This window comes from Macaca fascicularis, chromosome 1 (assembly GCF_037993035.2).
Source record: "Macaca fascicularis isolate 582-1 chromosome 1, T2T-MFA8v1.1".
Classification (NCBI taxonomy): domain Eukaryota; kingdom Metazoa; phylum Chordata; class Mammalia; order Primates; family Cercopithecidae; genus Macaca; species Macaca fascicularis.
This window is the reverse complement of record NC_088375.1, coordinates 147,712,186-147,740,036: the sequence shown is the minus strand read 5'-3', so window position 1 is coordinate 147,740,036 and position 27,851 is coordinate 147,712,186. Positions and strand designations below refer to the sequence as shown.

At 37.6% G+C, this 27,851-nt stretch overlaps 1 protein-coding gene across 4 annotated transcripts in view; it reads left to right on the top strand.

Annotated features, from left to right (window-relative positions):
* HS2ST1 (heparan sulfate 2-O-sulfotransferase 1) overlaps positions 1-27,851 on the top strand; it is a 197,318-nt gene that overhangs the window by 79,515 nt on the left and 89,952 nt on the right. For 2 of the 4 annotated variants that reach the window (XM_074002404.1, XM_005542814.4), the window contains exon 2: positions 2,101-2,259. The exons of the other annotated variants lie outside the window; for them this stretch is intronic. The gene's annotated coding sequence lies outside the window, so the exon portion shown is untranslated. The remainder of the gene's footprint in view (positions 1-2,100; positions 2,260-27,851) is intronic. 4 annotated transcript variants of the gene reach the window in all.

Here is a 27,851-nt window from a genome sequence, read left to right as displayed (position 1 = left end):
TCATTGACTAGTAAGTGCTATGCAGGAAACAATACAGGGTAGAGAGATAAAGAATGATTGGTGGAGTGATTTTAGATTTAGTGCTCTGATAAGGTCTCTCTGAAAAGGTGATAATTAAGATGATGAGAAAGTACCAAGTGGTGGCTGGTTTCTTAAAATGAGGTATTAAATTACCTAGATCAACATATTGGATAAAATATGTAATATTTAAATGCTTTAGACTCTTAAGCTCCAAAATGATACCATTTTTTTAATGATAGCCTGTAACTAGGTGGGGGCAGTAGAGAAGGATGGTTTAATGCTGAGCAGAAAAGGAAAACAAAATAGAAAGAGATTTTTAAAAGAAGTACCAAAGGCTGGGTACAGTGGCTCATGCCTGTAATCCCAGCACTTTGGGAGGCTGAGGCGGGCGGATCACTTGAGGTTGGGATTTCGAGCAGCCTGACCAACATGGAAAAATCCTGTCTCTACTAAAAATACAAAATTAGCTGGGCTTGGTGGCGCGTCCCAGTAATCGCAACTACTCGGGAGGCTGAGGCAAGAGAATCGCTTGAACCCGAGAGGTAGAGGTTGTGGTGAGTTGAGATTGTGCCATTGCACTCCAGCCTGGGCAACAAGAGTGAAACTCCGTCTCAAAAAATAAAAATAGCAACAAGTAGCAGAAATATGGCCATAGACTACCTTTCGTAAGTGTTTGTGTTGCAGGTACATGTAGCCCATCTTGACTGGAGATGGTCCAATCCATACTGTCTCCCAAAGCAAATGTAAGCCTCTACAGATGAAACATATTATCCTAGACCTCAGTGAACCCCTACAATTATATTTTCCAGCAAGTAGTCAAAGCATACGAAGAAACAGACAACTGAAGAACCAGCAAGAAGAGACAGCAGAATTGGAATTCCATAGCCTTGACATATTAAAAATATTAGATACATATTTAAAATAACTATGCTTATGAATTACAATACATATGACGATATCTCCAAGGAAATCACAAAAAGCAGCATAGCAGATTTGAAAAGGAACCAGACAAAACTTTTGGAAATGAAAACCCTAGTAACTGAAATTTAGTAAGCCTGGTTCTGTGTTGAGTACTTTGTATCAAATGAATTATCCTACTGAAACCTTATAAACGTTAGACCATATATATATATACAACAGCTATTTGAATGCCTTGGAGAGCAACCGGTGTAGGTTCGACTTGAGGGTCTGTGATTCTTGAGATAAGAGAAGCCCGTGAAGTGATCTCCATATTTATTCTGGTCTTTTCCTTGAGGGAATTTTCTAATTCTCAGTGCCAGATGGAGATCAAGCAAAAAGTAGTTTTGCATGGCTAAGGAGCCTAGAGAGGCTGGTAATGGAGGCCTAATCATGGGGCTTGGGGGTGGGAGGAGAACTGCAGACAACTGAATTTTCTGGACATAATATCTGCATATAAGTTCTCCTTTAATTTTGGTAGTTTAATCACTACCAGACCCAGAGCAGGATTTCTGGAAACCCATCTGATAACAGTGACTTTGAGGCTTAAGAGCTGAGCAAAAATTTGAGCAACTTTGAAATACAGATCAAGAGTTCAAATCCATAAAAAACTAGTAAGTGGTACACTGAAGTCGTTATCAAAAAGTATATCTTTTACGATATATTCACCTGTGTAAATTGTGTTCTTAAAAGCTAAGGATGAAAGAGAATTTGTTTAAAGAAATACAGTAATAGGCTAAGGTCGTGATCTTTATCTTATAAACATATGGAGGAGTAAGGCTGTGTCCCAAATGCAAATACTGCTTGAGGTATTTGAGATTAAACTAAGAAAATACAGTAGTCCCTCCTTATCCATGAGGAATATGTTCTAAGACCCCCTGGTAGATGCCTGAAACCACAGGTAGTACTGGACTCTATGTGTAGTGTCACTTAATCTGATAAAAGTGACTGTGTGGGTGGGGAGGGAAGGGTAGCATATACAGCATGAAGGCACTGGCAGAGGAACAATAATGTCCTGAGTGGGACAGGGTGGTTTAAGATTTCATCACACTACTCACAATAGTGTGCAATTTAAAACTTTTGAATTGTTTATTTCTGGAATTTTTCACTTAATATTTTCAGACTGTGGTTGACTGTGAATAATTAAAACCATGGGTCGTGAAACTGCTGATGAAGGAGGCCTACTGTATTACACCTTCGATCATAATTGTCCACCATCTGAATGAAGCAATATATGATTCTTACTAACTTTTCACTTGCTGTACCAGATTGCTACAGAAGGTAAGACCTACTTAGAGGTCAAGGATATCCTTGTGTTGATCCATACCTAATTCTTTAAGTCTATTCTTTGTTTTTATGTTGCTAAGGGTTTCCAATATATCTTTGTTCTTATATATAACCAGCTTTTAAATGCTTAGAAAAATTTGATGTAAGTACTACAGTGTCCTCAGGATTGACCAGCACAGTTAATGCATGACCAAATACATTCAACATCCACAGGAACATATAGCACTCAGGAGCATGTTTTTAATAGGTCAGTGAATTTTCTATAGAGCTACTGCTGAGAATCATTTTTTAAAGTAATATGCTTGTCTCAAATGTGCTTGTCTAAGTCAATAAGTCCATTTCACTAGAAAGTTTACAGGCAGTAAATAAAGTAATACACTGAACGAATTTTTATTGTCTCAAGTGACACAATGTCTCTAGTTTTCTTACTGTTCACAGCAGTTTTACTACAGAAGCACAACAGTCATTCCTGTTCTCTTAGTGGAATTATTCGTGGCTTTTAATAAGGTAGATTTTATTAGGTTTCAAGATCTTGAATTTTTTTAGGCTTCTGTTTCCATACACACATATTCACATTTAATATGGCTTTCTAAAGTACCTTTAGATCAGAATTCATCTTTACCTTTGCTGTGTTTAAAGCATTTTCTATTGAACTTTTCAGTGAAATTCACTCAATGTAGTATTTTTCCACTTTCCCAAAATCTAATTTAATATTAAAGCTGATTTACAGAAATTCATCTAAAACTTTGCTACTCAGGCTGTGGTTCATGGACTAGCAATCTTTGGCCATCACATGGGAGCTTATTACCCATGCAGAATGCTCCTCCTCCCCCATGCCATCGCTTACTGGCTCATAATCTGCATTTTAATAAGCTCAGGTGATTCATATACACATTTAAGTTTGAGAAGCATAGATCTACAGATCTAAAAGTTTATTTACTAGTGCTTATACTTAATTTAGTTAACCCTCAAAGGGAAAGAGCACTGTGTTTTAGAAAATGTATACCACAGCATGAAAGATCAAGGTATATTAAAAGGTTTCTAGGAATATCCTAGAGGCTGATGTAATCTGTTCTTTTTGGAAAACAATTTTTCTTTTCTTTTTTCTTTTTCTTTTTTTTTTTTTTTTTTTTGAGATGGAGTTTCGCTTTTGTTGCCCAGGCTAGAGTGCAATGGCGCGATCTCGGCTCACCGCAATCTCCGCCTTCCAGGTTCAAGCGATTCTCCTGCCTCAGCCTACCGAGTAGCTGGGATTACAGGCATGCACCACCACGCTGGCTAATTTTGTATTTTTAGTCAAGACAGGGTTTCTCCATGTTGGTCAGGCTGGTCTCGAACTCCCAACCTCAGGTGAATTCACCCTCCTCGGCCTCCCAAAGTGCTGGGATTACAGGCATGAGCCACTGCACCTGGCCTTTTATTTTCTTCTTAGTGGTTTTACCATGTCATTTGTTATATGCCTTTCTTTTTGTTTATCTATTAATAATCTAGTTACACATCTTCAGTTTCAGCTCTTTTCTGTAGACTTTTGAAACCAGTGTTTGTTCTTTCTCCCATTTGACTCAATTTCTATATCTGACATTTTCCATATCCAAAAAGAATATATCATCATTCTTTACAAATTATGCTTTTTCCCGCAACTTACTTTTGTTAATCATACTAGGTTTTAGGCCTAGTAAAGTCAAGCATTCTCCAAGAGTCTTTTCACAACTTTTCTAGTATACAGTGATTTTTCCTTTCTTTGTTCCTGTAACCCTAGAGTAGGTATGGAATTCATGTCTTTAACCCAACTTTCTATTTCCATGTTATTTGTACTTCTAATAATAAAGTTTCTGACAATAAAATATGTCCTTGGAATGCCTCTTTGTAGATGGCAGTAATACTCCAAATGATTAAGTTGAAAATAGTTATGCCAAAGAAAGGGAGAAAATAGTTATGCCAGCAAGTACACCTTGTCTATTGGTTGACTGTAAATATTAATTCTTTTGTTTCTGTGTTTTCAGTTAACAGGGTTGGCATGTTATGTAGTAACCAACTCTTAACAAATCTTGACTCATTAAAAAAAACAACTAAATGAAAATCCCAAAAATAGAACAGTTCTTATAAAGCAAATAATGAGTATTTTTACCTTTAAGTACATAAGAAGTGGACTTAAAATTTATGCTTGATGCCTTATCAGATGTACTGGTAATCATTTCTTAAAGCTATATTGGATTATACAAATGTAAACTAATGGTATACTAACTTAAAAAACACAATCTTAAGACTAAGGAATATTGAAGATCATCATCCCCTTATTTTAAGGTAATGGAAACTGAGACAGCATTAAATGCCTGTTTCTAGTATTTCTTACCAAAAAGTATGTACAGCATATCTCTCAGCTTTTGATTTTTAGTCTAAAGTCCAGAAGCTCCAAGATGAAAAATTTCCAAATTATGCTCACTTCAAATAGAGAATGTAACTTGGACTACGTGGCATTTGGCATGAGACTGCATGTGAATAATTTTAACACGAAAGACTTCCCGTTCCAAAAAAAAAGTTCCAAAGAGTAGAATGTAGTTGGTAGTTTGCCCTAATCGATTGTTGGGGACATCTAGAGTTGTGCATTTGAAAGCTTGTAAGACTTTGCCCAGTTTCACTCTATGCGTGTTTTCTACTATTGTTTTCTTTATAGGGCATGACAATCATTTTACCTTTTATAGCTGTTGTAAGCTTTAGCTATGTAGCACAGTGGGAACATACACAATTTTGCACTTGGGAAAGTACTACCCTGTTTTCTAGGTTATAATTACTGAAACAATTTTACCAGTTCTCCCCTCAGTTTCTGTTGAGGAGTACCCACATATGCCTACTGTTCTAGAGAAGTTTAAGATACCAGTCCCTCTGAATCAGAATTAATGCCTGCAGTATATTGGCTTCCAGGGTTTGTTGCTTTGTATTGGTCATCTTAAGTATAATGGAAGAAAGCTTTTGTTCTTATACAAGTGGATATAACCTTGATAATCTTGTATATCACTTTGAGAAATAGGAAAAATAGCTGAAAAATCAGAACAAAAATATTTTAAAATCTTTATTTTTCCAAAATGCCAAAATGTTCTATGGGGATAATCAGGAGAAAAGAGGTGCTGTATGTGAATACCTTTAGATTTACTGTACACAGGCTAATCCTCATAATCCATTGCTTATCTTTTTGAACCAAGTTCCTATCTCCCCAAAATACCATGTTAATCTTCGGGTTAAATTTTGTTTCAAATCTTTATTTCCTTTTGGGGGAAAAAAAAAAAAAAAAAAAAGGTTGTTGTAGTGGTTGTTTTCCAAATTTTCCTTGCCTTGTCATTTTTTGTATGGGCTATCTGCAAAGGAGAAAATTTGTAATCTAAATTTAATATAGCTTCAAATATTTAAATGGTTTTTAAAAGTCCAAGAGAGTTTTCCTCTGAAAATTAAAAGATAGAGCCTTCTAGAACTTTAGAGCTCAGAACTAAAGAACTTTAAAAATAAAGTATTACTTTTAAAAAGACTATTTATGAAAAGTTGTTATTGTAGTATTACTGTTGTAGTTTTTTTTGAGACGGAGTTTCACTCTTTTTGCCCAGGCTGGAGTGCAGTGGTGCGATCTTGGCTCACCTCAATCTCCACCTCCCAGGTTCAAGCGATTCTACTGCCTCAGCCTTCTGAGTAGCTGGGATTACAGGCATGTGCCACCACGCCTGGCTAATTTGTATATTTAGTAGAGACAAGGTTTCTCCATGTTGCTCAGACTGGTCTCAAACTCCCGACCTCATGTGATCTGTCCACATCGGCCTCCCAAAGTGGTGGGATTATAGGCAAGAGCCACCCCCCGGCCAGGAGTATTGTTTGTCTGTTTGTTTGTTTTTTGAGACGGAGTCTTGCTGTCTCCCAGGCTGGAGTGCAGTGGCGCGATCTCAGCTCACTGCAAGATCCGCCTCCAGCATTCACACCATTCTCCTGCCTCAGCCTCCCGAGTAGCTGGGACTACAGGTGCCTGCCACCGCGCCTGGCTAATTTTGTGTATTTTTAGTAGAGATGGGATTTCACACTGTGTTAGCCAGGATGGTCTCTTATCTCCTGACCTCGTCATCTGCCTGTCTTGGCTTCCCAAAGTGCTGGGATTACAGGCGTGAGCCACTGCATCTGGCTGGACTATTTGTATTTTTAAAATAACGTCTGCTTCTAAATTTTTTGGTAGGTGAGATAACTTTGTATGTAGCTGCTGTTTAGACTCTTAAATGTTAAACCTGGCCAGGCGCCATGGCTCACGCCTGTAATCCCATCACTTTGGGAGGCCAAGGCTTGCAGATTGCTTGAGTACAGGAGTTCCAGACCAGCCTGGGTAATATGGTGACACCCTGTCTTTACAAAAATTACAAAAAAATTAGTGGGGCGTGGTGGTGTATGCCTATAGTCCCAGTTACTTGGGAGGCTGAGGTGGGAGGATCACCCAAGCCTGGGAAGTTGAGGCTGCAGTGAGCTGTGCCGTGATTGCACCACTATACTCCAGCCTAGGTGACAAGAGTGAGACCCTGGAGACTTTGTCTCAGAACAACAACAACAAAAAAAGTTAAACCTGTGTATCTCAATCACTATGTAGTTTGTTTTTTTTACACAAAAGTCTATTTTTTTTCCTTGCCCTTTGAACCAAAAAAATAAATAAATAAAAAATTTTCCCCCTGCTGACTACCTTGTATAGGTCCCGTTTTTGGTAACCTACAACCCTGAAAATCCTTGACTCCTGATTGGACATTTTGGGAGTCATCTTAAAGCCATTTGGGAAGCATTGATCAGTCTAGAATGTAGATATGGAACAATGGCTCTTGCTACTTTTTAGCAGTGGAACTATTTAATTAAAATCAGTCACAGAAACTTAGGATGTATAAATGTACAACACATAAACAAACTCCTCTTCTTTTGAAGCAGTAGGCGCAGAGGTTGGATTTGGGCCCTATCTACTTGTATAAGCAAGGGGTGTGTGTGGCCCACACCCTGATGACTCCACAGATCCCAGCCCAGACTAGAAGAATGCGTCTGTAATAAGTGATGAATCAGGTGGAGAAGGATCTTTGAATAGGGAAAGCAAAGTATTGGTGCCTTATAAGTTTTGAAGAAACCCTTGACTGGCTATGATTGAAGTAGAACATAAGATTAAATCAGAAGCTCTTTAAGATGCATTTTATCTGTTTTGTGTTAGGTATGAAATTAGTTGAGGCTAAGATTCAGGAGAAAAAAATAGAATAATGTTTACACATTGTTAACATGAGTATTCATACTAAATGGGATTTTACGTGCAGTTAACTAAAGCTAAAAAATAGTTTTTGAATGTATACAGTATTCATGAACAAAAATCATTTAGTTTTTGTTTTTATGAATAGCATTGTAAAGTTCAGTGCTTACGTTACCATTAACCTGTTTAATCAGATGCACTTAGAGTTGCGTATTCTGGGTTTGTGTTAGAACAAAAAGTCAATTTTTGTAATTTCTTTTATGCTTGTCTCTTGAATTTTGTTTGATGCTCTTACCTTTATAGACCCTGTCAAATACAGCCAGCTCTCTGTAGCCATTGGTTCCATACCTGGATTCAACCAGTCACAATAAAAAATATTCAGAGAAAGAAAGGATGGTTGCTTCTGTAATGAAGATATACAGATTTTTTTTCTTGTCATTATTCCCTGAACAATACAGTATAACAACTATTTACATAATATTTTCATTGTAGTAGGTATAATAAGCAACCTAGAGATGATGGAAGTATATAGGAGGATGTGTGTAGGTTATATGCAGATATTATACCATTTAATATAAGGGACTTGAGCATCTCCTCTGAAGTTTGGTATTTGATAGAGTTCTTAAAAGCAGTCGTCTACGGATACTGAGGGATGGACAACTGTATGTAATTGTTTGTTTTTTAGTCCCCCGCTAACTTGTTACATTTTTTAACAATAGGATTCTCAATATGTGGCTAAGGAAAATGTTTGTGCCACCAAACATAGCTTCTGAATCTTTTTTGTTGTTCATTTATTGATTCAAAAAATATTTACTGAATACTGGGTGGGCGTGGTAACTGACACCTGTAATCCCATCACTTTGGGAAGCTGAGATGGGCAGATCACCTGAGGTCAGAAGTTTGAGACCAGCCTGGCCACCATGGTGAAACCCCATCTCTACTACAAGTAGAAAAATTAGCTGGGCATGGTGGCAGGTGCCTGCAATCTCAGCTACTTGGGAGGCTGAGGCAAGAGAATTGCTTGAACCTGGGAGGTGGAGGTTGCAGTGAGCTGAGATCATGCTACTGTGCTCCAGCCTAGATGATGGAGGGAGACTCCATCTCAAAACAGATGTACAAATATATATATAAGCCTGTGTATCTCAATCACTATGTAGTTTTTTTTACACAAAAGTCTTTTTCTTACTCTTTTGACATATATATATATGTATAAAATTGTTAAGGGGCTGTTTGTCAGAGGAATGCATCATACAGCAAGTTTTGTTTATTAGCAGAGAAATATTTACTCTGTATTAGAGTCACTGTCATCTGAAGAATGACAGAGTAAAATTTTTTGTGCCAGTTTGAGTATATTCCCTGAACTAATTCCATCCATAGTTGGATACGAGAATATAAAAGACAAAATGTCCTTTCTAGAAATATTCACAGTACACTCATGGTGAACACTAACACTAAAGTTGCTATAGAGCTTCAAGTTTTTCAGAGAATATTAAGAGTTATAAGGAGACTTAGGAGCCATATAGTGCATATTCTCAACCAATATAGAAATCCAGGCCGTATCATTTTTGATAGGCCAGCATTAGTCGCCTACTTAAAATTTCTACAAATGGTTACATTCGTAAAGGACAAGCTATTTCTTTCTTTTTTTTTTTTTTTTTTGAGATGGAGTCTCGCTCTGGAGTGCTGTGGCTGGATCTCAGCTCACTGCAAGCTCTGCCTCCCGGGTTCACGCCATTCTCCTGCCTCAGCCTCCCGAGTAGCTGGAACTACAGGCACCCACCACCTCGCCCGGCTAGTTTTTTGTATTTTTTAGTAGAGATGGAGTTTCACCGTGTTAGCCAGGATGGTTTCGATCTCCTGACCTTGTGATCGGCCCGTCTCGGCCTCCCAAAGTGCTGGGATTACAGGCTTGAGCTACTGCGCCCGGCCGCTATTTCATTTTTAATTAGGTCATTCTTGGAAATAATAGTTTGAATAATTAGTTGAACAAAAAGTGCCAGTTTTGACCTCTGCAGTTAAAAGTTTATGCCTAATCAACCTTCCACAGGATGGCAGTTAACATGTTTAAAGATAGTTATCATGTCCCTCTGATAAGATTTTTTTTTCTTTGTATCAGTATCTTTTAAAGTTGATATCTTTTGCTATGAATCTCAAATTGAGAAGGGTTGCTTATCATAGTATGAATACCCTTTCGCCCACGCAGAGGCAGGATCTTCTTCTGTACATGTTGGTTTTGCTATTTTTCTTGAGCTTTCAGTATTTTGTCTTGTTAACTCAAGGTTGGTGTACCTTATCCTCCAATTTTCCTAAATTTTCAAATATATCAATCCTGATACCTTTTTAAGCAAGAAAATATTTGATCTATTAGTGCTATTTTAACTAATTGACTCTTAAATCATTATATTAAATTATAAAGTAAATTTTAAGGTATAGCCAGTGAAAAAATTAACTACAATAAAAGACAAAATTGAGTGATATTAGACATTTAGTGTATAAATAAACATCAGTGATTTACATTGTTGGAAAAATAATAACACTGTAAACATGATCTCTGTAGCAACTATGGATTCAATAATTAACGATTAAATGAATGTGTATATTTTGAATGCTCTTCCTTTATATATCATCACTTGTTGGATACATAAGTATTCAGATGGCCTTTGTGGCATGTTTAAGAGACTCTCTTTTACTAGGTGAACTGAGATGCTCCTAAATTGTAATTACATAGTGAAAGACCTCACATACCAATCCTTGTTCTCCTCAATCATATTACCAAAGTTTGGTGTATTTTGAAGGATTTGCCTATGATAAAATAACTTTTTAGAGTTTTTTTAAAGAATCAGTGTGATGGAAGAAAACAGTGGATTTCTGTTAGCATTTTGTGAGAAGTGGAAGATTACATTACTATTGTCTCTACTTCTTCCTTGTAAAGAAAATATCCTCATTACATTTTTGAGTGAAAAGAAAGATTTGTTTCTAGAGCCATATTTTTGTATGAAATTATGGTTTTCATAACTTTCTAAATATTAGGTGGAATAAGAGAAATTCTTGTCTAATCTGTTATGAAAACAAATCTTTAATTTTTTTTTGTGAAAATCTTGAAATACGCTGGTAAGTTTTGTAATAGGCTGTGTAGCATTCCATTGCAATTTGGGGAAATGCTTACTGTTTTCCTTGTAATGTTTTCCATTACCTTAAAATGCACTAGTATTGCGTAAGGACAGTAGTGAATTAATGAAAAAATTTAGCATTGACATGACCCACTCAGCTTATTTTTTGTTGCCAAAAGGTTCAAAAGAAGACATTTAGTAATGCTGTGAGCCGTGGGAGTTGCTGAGCTGGTTTATTATTACAGCACAACCCAGACATGCAAGATATCCTTAAATAAAGGGCATTGAGGTAAATAATGCACACAGAGCACTTAATAGTCAACGGGACTTGGTTTGCATATATAGGCAATGCTGTCTACTGATTGATGAAGCCTATTATCATGAGATTGTATTTTTATTAAAGGCAACACTAATTCTGTGCACAGATGATTAATAGCCAAATGTTTATAGATTTTAGTTAATTAGAATGGTTAAGATGAAAATTCTGAATGAAATAAATTGAATCATTTCTTTATATTGATCCATTATACATGAAATTATTAAAGCTTAAGATTGCCATGTAAAGGTAAATCATGCTATGAGTATTCTAACCAAAGTGAATCATTTTAGTCAGTTCTTCTCATGATATTAACATGCTATGATTAATCTAAAATTGATTTCTAAATATTTGCTAACATAAGATAATAGCTTAATCCCTTTATTAGCAATAATTTTTGTTCAGTAGCAGCTGCTGAGTTAGAGCGATAAGGACAAGTCATTGTTAACATTCTGTTGTAGAATTCTTCTAGTTCTTTCATTATATGACTGCTAGTACTTTTTTTCTCTACAGTATGGAGTGAGTGAAATAGCAGTCTTATAAAATAGAAGATATTTTAGACTAAGTGAACAATGCTATCCATTGCAGTAGGAAGAAGGGTAAAATTCTTTTCTGACAATAGCATAAAGGTTACTTGGTCAGCAAGTTCTGTATAGGTTATACCTAAATAACCTCTTAATTTCTTTTCTTAAGCCCTGCAGTCACACCAGAAGCAAATGAAAATCATTTAGAAACTCAGATTTATCAGTTTATGATATTACGTCTAGTTTTTTTAAAAAGTTATATTCTAGAATATAGTTTCATACACGTACTTTCACACACACATATTCATATAACATCCTTAGAGATACATGTATATGTGTATGTGCATTTTCTATTTATATTTTGTGATGCTTGGCTTCCTAACACACGAGTAAAAATATCTACCAAATATTTAATTTGTAGCTCCTGCCACCATTTCTACAATGGTGGGAATACCTAGAGGCTTGGCCTGTAAGTTATTATAGAGGATGCACAGAAGGACACACGCTCAAGCACTGTGAGAGCTCAGTAATTAATACACTCCCAGCATAGCAAGGCTGGTTAAAATGTGATAGGAGAAACCACCTCCTTTTTCACTTCATACCTGTTACTTTCTATTCTTTTTTTTTTTTTCATCTCAAAATGCTTTGCACCCCTCTGACATTTCTCCAGTAATTCACATCTTTACAGTATTTTTTTTCATTCTAAGGCTACTTCACGACACTTGACTTTACAGTATTTGCAGTGTGACATAGTTTATCATTTACGCACAATGCTAATGTAGAATACCATTTCAATGCCTGTGTCCTTGTCTCTCTTTCATTTAAAAATAATGGCATCAGATTCTCCTTGAAGTGCTGTGTTTATAATTTTCTGTATATTCCTGTGCATCTATTTTTAAATCTTTTAATAGTCTCAACTATGTAATCTTAGTTTTCAGTAAAATAAAATGGTAAAAATCTATCTTCTTAGTTGCAAATTAATCTGAAAGTAAAAATTATTTTTTAAAAAAATTTTATTTGTAATTTTTGTGGGTACATAGTAGGTATAAAATTAATTTTTAATTGTAGCATATAACTAAGAAAGGTAATCAGATTTCGGAATTGCGAGGAAAGAAATATTTTCATAGAAAATTACTTAAATTGGGCATTCTTGGACACTGCTTTTGGTCTAGTCTTCCTGACAAATTTTTTAAGTAGAATGTTTCCTGTGTTAAATCTCAGAGAAGCAAAGTCAATTTACCTGAGATTATATTGAGATATAATCAATATGTAGAGTGACTTAAAAATAAGAAGACAAGTCCAGTAGTAGGTCTTATACAGAAATTTGTCTCATTTCTTTTCACAACTCATGTTCTTAGGGCAAAATAATGTATAACATATACCATTAGTTAATGACTCATATTTAGAATTTGATAATTATATCTAGCACTTAAGCAGAAATGACTGATTTCTTGTGTCATATACTGATGAAACATTTACATACTGTAATATTTTGAAACATAATTACTGAGCAAAAATGACATGAATGTTTTACTTAATTGCATTTGCTTCAGTATCAGTTATCCAGAAATTCCAAGGCAGTTCTTAAGTGAACTTTCTAAATTCAGTAGCAAGTAACCTTTTAGTCCAGCTCATAAATTAATGTTTTGACAATTTATTAGGAAACAGTGCAGGATAAAATTGAAAAGACTTGGAGTGGGTACAACTGTTTATGTTTGGTTACAGCTTAAGAAGGTTTCGCAAGCCCCATTACAGTAAAAATTCCTCATAAACAGTATTTTAAAATATTAAAATCTACTTGCTAATTCTCTAGCTACCAAGCTACAAAAATCAGAAGGAGTTGTGTTGTGTTGTTTTGTTTTATTTTATTTTGTTTATTTATTTGAGACAGGGTCTCACTCTGTCACCCAGGCTAGAGTGCAGTGGTGCAATCATGGCTCACTGCAGCCTCGACCTCTTGGACTCAAGTGATCCCCTTGCCTCAGCCTCCCAAGTAGCTGGGACCACAGGCGCATGCCACCACACCCTGCTGATTTTTGTAGTTTTTGTAGAGATGAGGCTTTACCATGTTGTCCAAGCTGGTCTCAAACTCCTGAGCTCAAGCGATCGCCTACCTCAGCCTCCCAGATTGCAGGCATGAGCCACCCCATACTGGCCCAGAAGGATTTTGAAATTAGAAAATTACTGTGGACAATATTGTGAATTCCTAGCTTGTCACTATTACCTCTGTTATATACAATGTGTATTATGTGTTTACCTTTCCCCATCCCTTTAAACTGTGTATAAAACAGTAAGTGTGATAATTAACCTTCTTTCCAGTAATCTTTGGAAAGAAGTAGGAAAGGTGAACAGGCTCAAATTAAATGCAGTCTCAGACATCGAAGAGACTTCCAAGAAAATGGGAGCAGCTGATCTTGTTGTTTGTAGTAGTCCCCTAACATACAGTTAGCCAGTTAGCCAGTACTTACAAACACAGAAATGGACTTCAGGTTGAGTAGTTGCCATGGGTATATACCATTTGACTGTTTTTTAATGTCTGTATTGTTTACAATATTGCATATCTCTCTCCCCACATATCATGGTTTATTAGACAGCTTTTGGTAAACTGTAATAGCAAACAACTCAAAAATTTTAGTGGCTTATTTGTTCTCATGTGTACTTTGTGAATCTGCTGTGTTCTGCTCTGTGCCCTCTTATTCTGATACCTAGGCTAAAGGAGAGAGGGAAGATGTGATAGCAGGACCTGTATCATGGCTCTTAAAACTTCTGCTTGAGGCTGGGCGTAGTGGCTCACACCTGTAATCTCAGCACTTTGGGAGGCCGAGGCGAACGGATCATGAGGTCAGGAGATTGAGACCATCCTGGCTAACAGAGTGAAACCCCGTCTCTACTAAAAATACAAAAAAATTAGCCAGGCATGGTGGCGGGCACCTCTAGTCCCAGCTGCTTGGGAGGCTGAGGCAGGAGAATGGTGTGAACCCGGGAGGCGGAGCTTGCAGTGAGCCGAGATTGTGCCACTGCACTCCAGCCTGGGCGACGCAGCAAGACTCCTTCTCAAAAAAAAAAAAAAAAAAAAAAAACACACACACACATACACACACACACACACACACAAAAATAAAACTTCTGCTTGAAACTGACACATAGCACTTTCACATGTCATTGGTAAAGCAGGTCAAATGAAAGCAAGAAATGTAAGCCTTCTATAGGAACAGGCTCAGTAAGGGAAGGGCAGCTAATACTAGGACTGTAATACTATTTGTCACATAGGAGTTAATATTTCTGTCTCCCAGCTGCACCAACCACTGCCCCATCCCTACTGTTTATGGTAGAGAAGCACATTTTAATTTTTTTAGCTTTTAGATGATTCTTGATTTTCTTCTTAATTACTATTTACATATTATAGAATGAAATTAGGAGGTAACAGTAAAATCAGTGACACTGGTGAATGCAGAGAGATTAGTTTACAGAACATATTATGTCATTTATATCCATACTGGTAACTTCTTACTACAAAAATAAATTGACAGTAATGTAGGAAAAACATATTCCCTCCTTGTTTTTTTGTATAGAGTACCATTCTGGTGAAGGAGCCAGTAGAGAAATTTGGAGGAACAAATTAAACATTTTTATTTTTCATGTTAGATATTTTTATATGTAGACTAATACTAGATGTTCTGCTCTTTATAGCCATATTCATATGGCTATAAATTTGAAATATTTTGAAGTACCAAAGCTTTTAAAGTAATATTTCTTATTTATTTAAAACACAATAAAAGCATATAAAGACACAAATAGATTTTCATGTTTTTACTGTTTTTTTGTTTGTTTGTTTTTTTGAGACAGAGTCTCCCTCTGTTGCCCAGGCTGGAGTGCAGTGGCACGATCTCAGCTCACTGCAGCCTCCACCTCCTGGGTTCAAGCGATTCTCTTGCCTCAGCTTCCTGAGTAGCTGGGACTACAGGTGTGTGCTGCCATGCCCAGCTAACTTTTGTATTTTTAGTAGAGATGGGGTTTCATCATGTTGGCCAAGCTGGTCTTGAACTCCTGGCCTCAGGTGATCGCCCACTTCAGCCTCCCAAAGTGCTGGGTGAGACATGAGCCACCGTGCCTGGCCTCTTCACCTTTCTTATAGAAATATATTCCTATTAATGAGTAGCAAATAATTCTGAACATAAAAGTTGAGATTCTGAATTTCCTTCCTGTCAACTCAAAAAGCCATCAGTTCCATTATGTTTTTGTTCAGTTATATTTCCTTTTACTTTTTACCAAAATTTTTTCCTCCAGCATTCTTTTTATTATTATTTTTTTTTAAATTTTGCCCAGGGTGGAGTGCAGTGGCATGATCGTAGCTCACTGCAGCCTTGAACTCTTGGGCTCAAGCAATTCTGTCTCCACCTCCCAACAGCTGGGACCACAGGTGCATGCCACCACACCCAGCTAATTTTTAAATTTTTTTGTAGTGACAGGGTCTCACTATGTTTTCCAAGCTGGTCTGGAATTCCTGGGCTCAAGTGATCCTCCTGCCTTGGCCTCCCAAAGTGCTGAGATTACAGGCATGAGCCACTGTGCCCAGCTGTTCCCCAGTATTCTTAATGCCACTTGAAAGATTGATTCTATAAATGGGTTCACTTTTCTTTTCATTGTTTAATTAACTCATCAATAATAGAATTAGGGCATTGTATATTGTTATTTTATAGGACAGCCATCTGTCTTACTTAACAAAATCAGCATAATTTAAATCTTAATTTCATATTGAGCACCTCTGTTAGGGTACACAAGAGTTTTTCTTATTTGGCAGCACAACAGTCCAAAGCAAAGTGACACGTTTAGGTCTAAGATATGTACCTTGAGGAATTGATATTGTAACTTTCTTCTTTATGCATGATTTTGGAGATGCAAGTAGCATAGCTAGGACATGTGGTTTTATTTATATTGTTTAGTGGCTAAGGAAGGTTAACTTGAAATCTTTTTGTATTTGCATAGTAACGTAATTATCACTTCTCCTTCAGTGTGCATGCAGTGCATTGATTCATGATTAATTGATTCCCCTTTCTGCAATATTGTCTTCCAGTACTTTCAGAGGATAGAAATTTCCAGTAATGCTTAAAGTGTTCTACTTTTTTTTTCTTCATTTGAGGGTTACTTACCCATCAGCATTTCACCTTTTTACTAGCACTTTTATCCAAATCATAGATTTTCCTATCACTGTCAATATTTGTATTAGTCTGTTCTCATGCTGCTAATAAAGACATACCGGAGACTGGTAATTTATAAAGGAAAGAGTTTTAATGGACCCACAGTTACACATGACTGGGGAGGCCTGACAATTATGGCAGAAGGCGAAGGGGAAGCAAGACACATCTTAATGTGGTAGCAAGCAAGAGAGCTTGTGCAGGGGACAGGCTGTCATGAGACTTATTCACTATCATAAATAAAACAATCAGATCTCGTGAAACTTACACACTATCATGAGAATAGCACAGGAAGGACCCACCCCCAAGATTCAGTTGCCTCCCACTGTGTCCCTTTCACAACACATGGGACTTATGGCAGCTACAACTCAAGATGAGATTTGAGTGAGGACACAGCCAAACTATATCATTCTGCCCCTGGCCCCTCCTAAATCTCATGTCCTCACATTCCGAAATGAAACATGCCTTCCCAACAGTCCCCCAAAGTCTTAACTCATTCAACATTAACTCAGAAGTCTACAGTCCAATGTCTCATCTGAGACAAGGCAGGTCTCCTCTGCCTATGAGCCTGTAAAATCAAAAGCAAGTTAGTTACTTCCTAGATACAGTGGCAGTATAGGCATTGGGAAAATATAGTCATTCCAAATGGGAAAAATAGGCCAAAACAAAGGGGCTACAGGCCCCCTGCAAGTCTGAAATTCAGTGGGGCAGTCAAATCTTAAAGCTCCAAAATGATCTTTTTTGACTCCATGTCTCACATCCAGGTCATGCTGCTGTAGGAGGTGGGCTTCCCCGTGTTCTTGGACAGCTCTGCCCCTGTGGCTTTGCACGGTACAGCCTCCTTTGTGACTGCATTCATGGGCTAGCTTTGAGTGTCTGCAGCTTTTGCAGGTGCATGGTGCAAGCTGTCTACTATTCTGGGGTCTGGAGTAAAGTACCCCTCTTCTCACAGCTCCAGTAGGCAGTTCCCCAGTGGGGACTCTGTATGGGGGCTCCCACAGAGCATTTGCCTTCCACACTGCCCTAGCAGAGGTTCTCCATGAGGGCCCCACAACTGCAGCACACCTCTGCCTGGACATCCAGGCATATCCATACAACCTCTGAAATCTAGGTGGAGGTTCCCAAACCTCAATTTCTGACTTCTGTGTACCCACAGGCCCAACATCATTTGTAAGCCACCAAGGCTTGGGGCTTGCACCCTTTGAAGCCACTGCGTGAGCTGTACTTGACCCCTTTTAGCCATGGCGAGAAAGCAGGGCACCAAGTCCTGAGACTACACAAAACAGCAAGGCTCTGAGTCTGGCCTGGGAAACCATTTTTTCCTCCTAGGCCTCTGGGCCTGTGGTGGGAGGGGCTGCCATGAAGACATGTCATGCCCTGGAGACATTTTCCTCATTGTCTTGGTGATTAACATTTAGGTCCTTGTTACTTTCGCAAACTTCTGCAGCTAGCTTGAATTTCTTCTCAGGAAATGGGTTTTTCTTTTCTGTTGCATTGTCAGGCTGCTAATTTTCTGAACTTTTATGCTCTGCTTCTTTTTTAAACATAAGTTCTGATTCCATACCATATCTTTGTGAGTACATAAAGCTGAATGCATTTAATAGCACCCAAGGCACCTCTTGAATGCTTTGCTGCTTAGAAATGTCTTCCACCAGATACCCTAAATTATTTCTCTCAAGTTCAAAGTTCCACAGGTCTCCAAGGCAGGGGCAAAATGCCACCAGTTTCTTATGCCAAAACGTAGTAAGAGTCACCTTTATTTTAGTTCCCAGAAGTTCCTCATCTCCATCTGAGATGAGCAGCATTTAATCAAAGCCATTCAACAAGTCTCCAGGAAGTTCCAAACTTTCCCACATCTTTCTGTCTTCTCAGCCCTCCAAACTGTTTCAACCTCTGCCTATTACCCAGTTTCAAAGTAGCCTCCACATTTTGGGGTATCTTTACAGCAACACCCCACTACCTCAGTAACAATTTACTGTATTAGTCTGTTCTTATGCTGCTAATAAAGACGTACCAGAGACTGGTAATTTATAAAGGAAAGAGGTTTAATGGACCCACAGTTCCACATGACTGGGGAGGCCTCACAATCATGGTGGAAGGCAAAGGTGAAGGAAGACATGTATTACTTGGCACAAGACAGCTTGTGCAGGGGAAGTCTCCTTTATAAAACCATTAGATCTTGTGGGACTTATTTAATAGGACAAGAACAGCATGGGAAAGACCTGCCCCCATGATTCAGTTACCTCCTACTGGGTCCTTCCCATGACACATGGGAAGAATTATGGGAGCTGCAATTCGAGATGTGATTTGGGTGGGCACACAGCCAAACCATATCAGTATTCACTGTGCAAAATGAAATTTTAGAACAGCTATGTAGTGTAAAAGTTGTCAAAATCAAAATGGAATCACTAATGTTAAAAAAAAAAATCCTGACAAATAGAGCTGGAGGAGGCTGTGAAGAGAGGGTTTTCATGCTTACATGCCTGATAAAAAGTGTCATAAAAGACTCCACAAAAACCACAACCATGTACAAAGGCCATCACAACTTTACTCAATAAATACTTCTACCCAAGACATCTGTCCAGCAACTGACTGTCCAACCTCTGACTGGTGTCACTCTTGTTATTGATCTTTGTAGCCAAGGATAATCATTTTAAAACATTTATCTTATCCTCCTCAGTTTTCGTTTAAAAACTGTTGTCTTCCTAACTTCCCTAAATATGCACATCATTTACTATGACACAGGTATTCTCATTACATTGCTCTTTCCAAATAAATATCTTTCTTTTAGAGAACCTTTCTCAGTTTGTTATTAAGGTTGACAATAACATGCCTTTACTTAGCATTAACTTTGTGGGGATTTTTTGTTTTTGTTTTTGTTTTTTGAGATGGAGTCTCGCTCAATCACCAAGCTGGAGTGCAGTGGCATGATCTCAGCTCACTGCAGCCTCTGACTCCTGGGTTCAAGTGATTCTGCTTCAGCCTCCTGAGTAGCTGGGACTACAGGCACGCCCCACTAAGCCCAGCTAATGTTTGTATTTTTAATAGAGACAGGGTTTCACCATGTTGGCCAGGATGATCTCGATCTCTTGACCTCATGATCTGCCCGCCTCAGCCTCCCAAAGTGCTGGGATTACAGGCATGAGCCATCGCACCTGGCCCTGTTATTTTTTATGTTGAGTGTTTCCTTGAAGGGCATGTGGAAGAAAATGCCATAAGGTGACCCATCTTACTTTAAATTTCTAGTTTAGAGTGATACTATTTTGAATTTCTACTACAGAATTGAAAATTAAACCCAATGAAAAGCAATTTAGCTCTTTTTCTTTTTTTTTGTTTTTATTTTTTGAGATGGAGTCTATCTCTGTCACCAGGCTAGAGTGCAGTGGCACCATCTCGGCTTACTGCAACCTCCAACTCCTGGGTTCAAGTGATTCTCTTGCCTCAGCCTGCTGAGTAGCTGGGATTACAGGCATGTGCCACCATGCCCTGAAAATTTTTATGTTTTTAGTAGAGACGATGTTTCACCATGTTGGCCAGGATGATGATCCTGATCTCCTGACCTTGTGATCTGCCCACCTCAGCCTCCCAAAATGCTGGGATTACAGGCGTGAGCCACTGTGCCCAGCCTTAACTCTTTTTCTTAATGAAAATGAAGGGGTTTTTGTGTTGTTGTCTGTTTGTTTGTTTGATTTTGGTTATTATATCTTTATATAACTCAGAATTTAAAGCCAAAGGTGCTAATCCAGTCTAGATAGACCCAGTTAAAAGCAGAGTGACATAGCTTCCGTGAGTCTTGGTTTATCATCAGGATATTTAACCTTGAACTCATTACCTCTTTACCTCCCATTAGAAACCTGGATGGGAGACATCAGTTTTGGAGAAGATAGTCTGATGTAGTTGTTTTCCACGTTAATCAATCAGTCAGTGAATTAATTAATTCTTTACCATTTCTTGCTCTCTTTCTTTCTTCTCTCCCTCCATTCCTTTCTCTCTCCTGCCTTCCCTCCTTTCAATAGAATTCTTTCTCAAATAAAATTATATAGAAACATAGCACAATCTATTCTATTACATTGTTTATTTCAGAAAATAATTTGGGTTATATGTAATTGGTAAATAAGGGAATAACATCAGTATAATATGGAAGTAAAGTTGGTTTATAATAATATTTCCCAGGACTTCCAAGTTGCAGCAGCTATACATAAAACACACTAAATTGAATGTAGCAACCAAGTGCCTGCGGCCCATTCACCCCTGCCCCCATTCTACCTTTTGGCTCTGTTTGGCCATATCCTCTGGACTGATACCTATTGGAACAGAGTGTGAGTTGCTATAGGATGGTGGAGGTTTTTGACTGTCAGCTTAGTTTCTTTAATGGTTATTGGTATTTTTTTTCAGCTTTTCACTTCCTTTTTGGGGTCAATTTTTATGACATTTTAAAAGGAACTTAAGCTTGGACATTCCAAGCTAATTTTCAAGATTAGCTTGGACATTCCAAGCTAATTTCCAAGATTAGCTTGGAAATGAAGATTTAGGTATTAACATGGGAGTGAATGAAGTTTCTAGGCTGAGGCTGTACAATTAAGAGTGCAGGGAATGAAGAACAAAATTTGTGTCTAGTGTAGCAGCCTCTCTCTCTCTCTCCTTTTTTTTTGAGACGGAATCTCACTCTGTCACCCAGGCTGGAGTGCAGTGGTGCCATCTCGGCTCACTGCAACCTCTGCCTCCTAGGTTCAAGTGATTCTCCTGTCTCAGCCTCCCAAGTAGCTGGGACTACAGGGATGTACCACCATGTCCAGCTAATTTTTGTATTTTTAGGAGCGAGGGGGTTTCACCATGTTAACCAGGCTGGTCTTGAATTGCTGACCTCAGGTGATCCACCCGCCTCAGCCTCCCAAAGTGCTGGGATTACAGGCACGAGCCACTGCACCCGGCCTCTCTCTCTCTTTTTAAAATTACTATTTTCTTCGTATTTATCATATGCCATAGTCTAGCCATTATAACCATGTGTTATATCTACATAGCAAGGAGAAATCTTCTAAGTATTAACTAATCATGCTTGATAGGCATGGTAACAGAAGACAGTGGGCACAGTCATTCATCGTTTGTTTCAACAAGAGTAAACTTGTTAAAAACAATTGGCTGAAAAAAAATAGTTATTTATATATTTGATGCTTTTTTATTTTTGATTTTTGATATATGTTTCCTTTCTTCTGGCTTAGGCTATGTTTCCAAGGGAAAACAGGCCCCAAATCAGAATATTCACATTTTGTGTTTTATCCATCTATCACCCGCAAAGGTATCTTGAATATGAATGGTTGTTCCCCTTGTTTAAAATCAGGAAAACAGGTTTAAGGAATTGACTTTACCTAAGGTTTTCTCATCCTTGACTCATTGGCTTACATCTTTATTTTCCATTTCCCAAGGTAAAACATAGCAGTTTGGAATTCTAGCTGAGTGTCCTACTCATCAATGTAACTGTCACCTCTTTATTTACCCTTTAAAGATAAATAAAAGCCACACACACACACACACACACACACACACACACACAGAAAAAACATATTTACCCTTCATTGACTGCCCTGGGAAAATGGAGATGAATCCTTTAAATATTTTTCCTGTGCCAGCTGGCAGAGTATTAACTTTTGTCAGTTAAAGGTACTGACACAATGCCATTAAAGGAGAAAGGGAACTTCTTTACTAGTTTTTGAGTGCTTGCAACTTCCCTGGCTCCAAAAGTGCAAAATGAGTCATCTGCACTCAGTGGCCTGTAGCTTGCAGAACCCTATACCCTACCCACCCACCAGGCAGTTTTGTAGCAGAGTAACTCTGCTGCTTTTGCTGCTTATAGCAATAGCGTTTGGCTCCTGCAGTGCATGGAAACCAGCAGCACCTAGCAGCCAGCATTTTCTGGGTGGTTTTATAGTGTAGTGCTTCCAATGAGATACCACCCATGAATGCGCTAAAGGACAGATTTCCAGCAAGTTCTGCTGATGCAGCACTACAGCATCTTCTGGGTCATCCAGTGAGCCATAGCTGTGACCTTTCCAACAAAATCTAGATCTCAGTCTGGGGACATAGTGGTTATTCTTCCTTGGCCATTCCATTTTAGTTCTAAGGGTGGTGCTTGCGCCTTATACTTGCTATTTTATGTTCTAGAGTTCTCTTTACTTCTTAGTAGCCAATCTCTGGTTATTCCAGTACTCTGTTTAGTTATAATAATAATTATTTATTTTGAATTTTCCCTGTTCAAACTCCTGTGTGATTTCTAATTTCTAATTGGACCTTTACTGACACATTGTATGTTTATAAAATGCATGAAATCTTAGGCATGTAAATTACTAATTATGATGTTTCTTTAGATTGGCATTGTTGAGCACATGTGTCTGGAATATATTTCACCATAATGTTAGTTTTGATGACTGTATTGAATTTCAAAACTGTCAGTTTAGAACCTAGAATTCTAGGTTTATCAATCAGCAATGTGGTATTATGTGGCTAATAGATTAGACTTTCATCTATTAATGAATTAAAAAGCTCTCCCTGGAATTAAAATCACTTATCACTATATAGTACTTTGTATACATTTATTAATTTCCTTAGTAATTTTATGAAGCAGGTTGCAGGTATCACATTTCTGTAAGAAGGAATTAAGTCTTTAAATTTCAAATGGTATTCCTTAATATCCTTGGATATTTCTTAACCATCAAATACTGAGTTTACTAGGACATATAGCACTTGATGCGTTAAAACTATTACATGCAATGTCAGAGTTTGTATGTTGTAGATGTCTTTCACATCACTCCTTCTCTGGGCCCTGCCCCAATCATAAACTTGAATAAATTTGTGAAATATCTTTTCAATATTTACTTTTTTCCCCAAAAGCCACAGTACATTAAATAGAATGCATTTATATTCTTATGTCACATTAGCATCACTTTAGCTTACTAGATAGTATTTTGTTTTTAGATGCTTGCAAATGTTGATTTTTCCTCTTTCAGTTTGCAAAACTATATGACAGGAAATCTGTAGCTAAATATCACTTTATGATTTCCATCTGTTCAAGTACAATAGTGTTTATGGCACAGTCCAGATTGCAATGTGATAGAAATATCCTATTATAGCAGATAGAATTTTAAATGATCATTGTACATTCTAATGAGAAAACATTTTTAAACAAGTACTTCACTTAATTTCAAAGCACAGTAACTGAATAATACTACAATTTGATGACAGCATCTGCTCTACAGAGTGTGTTTGTGCTGTCAACAATAAAAACTTTTTCTGACTTCCATAGAAATCTATCAGTTTGCTCAAATCTGTACCAATAATGGAAGCCAAGCAGGCAGGGAGATTATTGTATAAATCAATTTGAATAACCTTAAAATTTTTTGTTTCTATTAGCATGGAGAGTATCTCTCATTATTTTGTGTGATGTGACTTTGGGAGTAGAGCTGGAGATGTTATTTTGGCCTTTTTATTATGTGACAGTAAATTTTTTGCTGAATTATATTTTGAGAGTATTAACATTTACTAAATAAAAACAAACCGCTTTATCACAAGGAACTCTGGCCATTTCAAATCTTGTTGGCTCTAAAGCTGAGGGATAGAAGAAAGGACATTAAAATGATGGTTCCTGGAGTGTCATAAAGTGTTAGTAATTCCAAGGTTTTTAGTTCTCACAGTGTATGTTTGCCTCTATTACACTGATGCAAATGCATCTCTCATGTCTGATCAGCTACTATCTGGTCATTCACTTTTATGCTTCCTATTCTAGTACATGCAGTGCTGAAGTGAATGGGAAAAACCACTTTCCCACATGAATGCTCTACTGCACTTTTATCTCAAAAGGAGCACTGTATTTCCTGAGTTTCCAAAGGATTTTAGATACCATTCTTAATTTAATTATTTTATAGCCCTTTCTAATTAGGTCTGTATTAGTTTGTAAGGGCTGCCATGACAAAGTATGACAGATTGCATGGCTTAAACATCTGACAGTTTTGGAGGCTAGGAGTTTGAGATCAAGGAGGTCAAGGTGTTGGCAGGGTTGATTTATTTGAGGCCCCTTCCCTTGGCTTGTAGATCATCTTCTCCCTGTGTCTTCACATTGTCTCTGTGCATGTCTGTGTTTTAATCTCCTCTCCTGTGAGGACATAATTACCTCTTTTTTTTTTTTTTTTTTTTTTTTTGAGATGGAGTCTCGCACTCACCCGGGCTGGAGTGCAGTGGCACAATCTCAACTCACTGCACCCTCCACCTCCTGGCTTCAAGCGATTCTCCTGCCTCAGCCTCCCAAGCAGCTGGCATTACAGGCACCCGCCACCACGCCCAGCTAATTTTTTGTATTTTTAGTAGAGACGGGGTTCCACTGTGTTGGCCAGACTGGTCTCAAACTCCTGACCTCATGATCCTCCCACCTTGGCCTCCCAAAGTGCTGGGATACAGGCATGAGCCACCGTACCCGGCCCGTAATTACCTCTTTAAAGACCTTGTCTGTAAATACAGTTACATTCGGAGGTAGTGGGGGTTAAGACTTCAACATATGAATTGGGGGTCAGGGACGCAATTCAGGACAGATCTTTAGCCCTCAACTAAATGAACCATGACCATAAACAGTTCTGAGCCTCATTCTATAGATACATCAGTTTTCTTCTCTACCTTTCGTTATCAAGTTCCTCAGTACCCCAGCTACTCCTCTTTTCCCATATAAGAGGACCTTTATCCCTATCCCAGACATTGGCTGGGAAGTTAGTCAAGAGGTAACTTAAGGAATTTAGTGCAGGGTGTCTACCTTAAGATTTCACTGATTTGCCTTAAATCATGTTCTTCCATTACATATAAAAAAAATTGCCAGCAGGCCTACTCCACTTGCCCTTCAGGTGTGTTTCCCACTCCCAGAATACATTTTGAATTTGTAAGAAGTATGCAGTTTAGACCTTGTTCAGAATCCATACAGTATTGGTTAGTTCCCCCCCTAGTCAATATTTGTAGGCCCTACAAGCATTCCATGTTCTTCCATAAATCCCTTCTTGGGATAATAAAGTATAGCCTTTTAAGCCAGCTACTCAGTTTGCTTGTCAAATTCATAGTTTCCAAACAAAAATTAAATAAGGCTCATTTGATAGTTGGTAGTTGACAATATTATTGGTGGTGGTGGTGGTGGTATTTATTTATTTTGAGACAAGATTTCACTCTGTCATCCAGGGTGCAGTACAATGGCACAATCACTACTCACTACAACCTCGAGTTTCCGGGCTCAAGGGATCCTCCCACCTCAGTCTCCTGAGTAGCTGGAACTACAAGGTGCACACCACTGTACCCAGTTAATTGTTTAATTTTTTACAGAGACAGGGTCTCGCTTTGTTGCATAGACTGGTCTTAAATCCCTGGCCTCAAGTGATCCTTCTGCCTTGGCCTCTCAAAGTGCTGAGATGATAGGCATGAGCCACCATGCCCAGCTGACAGTGTTATTTCATACCACCGATGATACTTCAGAGATCCATCAACTCTGAGTATACATTTCAACCAAAAGTTTTGTTCTCATTTATTTTATGCCAAATTAGAAAATTATTTCCTACTTCTTATGTAGTTTGCAAGATCACAGAAGACTCTGAAAGTAACACAGTGTTATACTTTGAGATAATTTATATGTATGGAGGTATCAGGTACACTGTTTTGACCCAGAATTCCCAAAATTCTTTTGAGAAATTAGAAAGGAAAATTAGTAGAATGGGTGAAGTCATCAGGTCTGTGTTGACAGAGATTATTTTAATTTGAAAAAAAACCAGTCAGCTGGTATTATTAAGTGGAAAAAATATAGATCCTTTCATTTTTTAAAGATAATTTTTCATTACATTAAAAAATTCAAGTAAAATGCAAGGTGACCCTTAATAAGGTAGCTTTCTTACCTGTCATATTAATAAGATTTTAAAAGCTGCCAACACACCATTTTCACAGTTATGGGAAACAGACATATTCATATATTGTTATGAGCGAATACAGTCAGTTCTGCCATAATTCAACATATATGTTCCTTGGCTGTGTTAGGCAAAATTGCACAATAAAAAACACAGAGCTTGTGAGAAAAATGAGATTAAGAGCCCAACACTCAAAAACTTCATCACTGACACAAAATTTAAGACCCTAATAAAAATTGTAGCACAGTTTTGAAAATACATGTTAAATGGCTAAGTACATGAATGGCTAAATACAATAAACATGGTACTTTACCTTGAAAAAGACCTAAACTTTGCTTGTGGAAGTGGGCTCTAGAAGGATTGCACCTTGTGAATTAATAAGGTACCTTTCTTCCTATCATATTAATAAGATTTAAAAAGCTGCCAACACAGTGTTTTCATAGTTATGGGAAAACAGAAATATTTATATACTGTTACAAGAGAATAGTCAGTTGTGCCATAATAAGGAAGAGATAGTTCTTGTCCTCAAGGATCTCAAAATCAGGCATACACAACTCAAAATCTTCCATATTGGAAAGTGATGGAGAAAGGTTATCCAAAATGGGTTGGAAACTTGTAACAGCAAATGTGAATGGTTGTGGCTTGTGACACATATGAGCTCATACCTCTGTAAGCTGAGGTGAATGTAGGAGGTACGTATGATTTGTATATGCCTACTGTGCTCTGTTTAGCTAGGTATAATTTTCTACATTTATCTAGTTTCTTGAGGACAAAATCAAGCATAAACAAATACAAAATTTATGTTATATCCAAATTGTTCCCAGTATGTCAGTTGTGTTGTAACAAATTCAAATTTCAAAGTTAGTGTAATAGCAGAACTGATGAGTTGGTGTAACTTTTATGGAGAATAATTTGGAAAAAATATACAAAATTTTAAATGTACGTGCGCCCTTTTAAAAATCTACAAACTCTAGTTATCCTAAAGATAAATAAGTACTTATGCAAAATGATGTATTTACAAGGATATTCATTGCAGCAGTTGTTTTTTTTTTTTTTTTTTTTTGGTAATAGAAAAGATCATAAGCATCCTAAATGTCTATTCGTAGATGAGTGGTAAAATAAGTTCTAGTTCATGCATTCTGAGAATTACCATGCTGCTATTAAAGAAAACCACTTACACAAACTGATATGTAGTGTTCTTCAAGATATGTTAAAAAAAGAAAAAAAATGAAGTAGGGTTTAGAATAGTATGTATAACATGCTATCACTGGCACAAAAATAT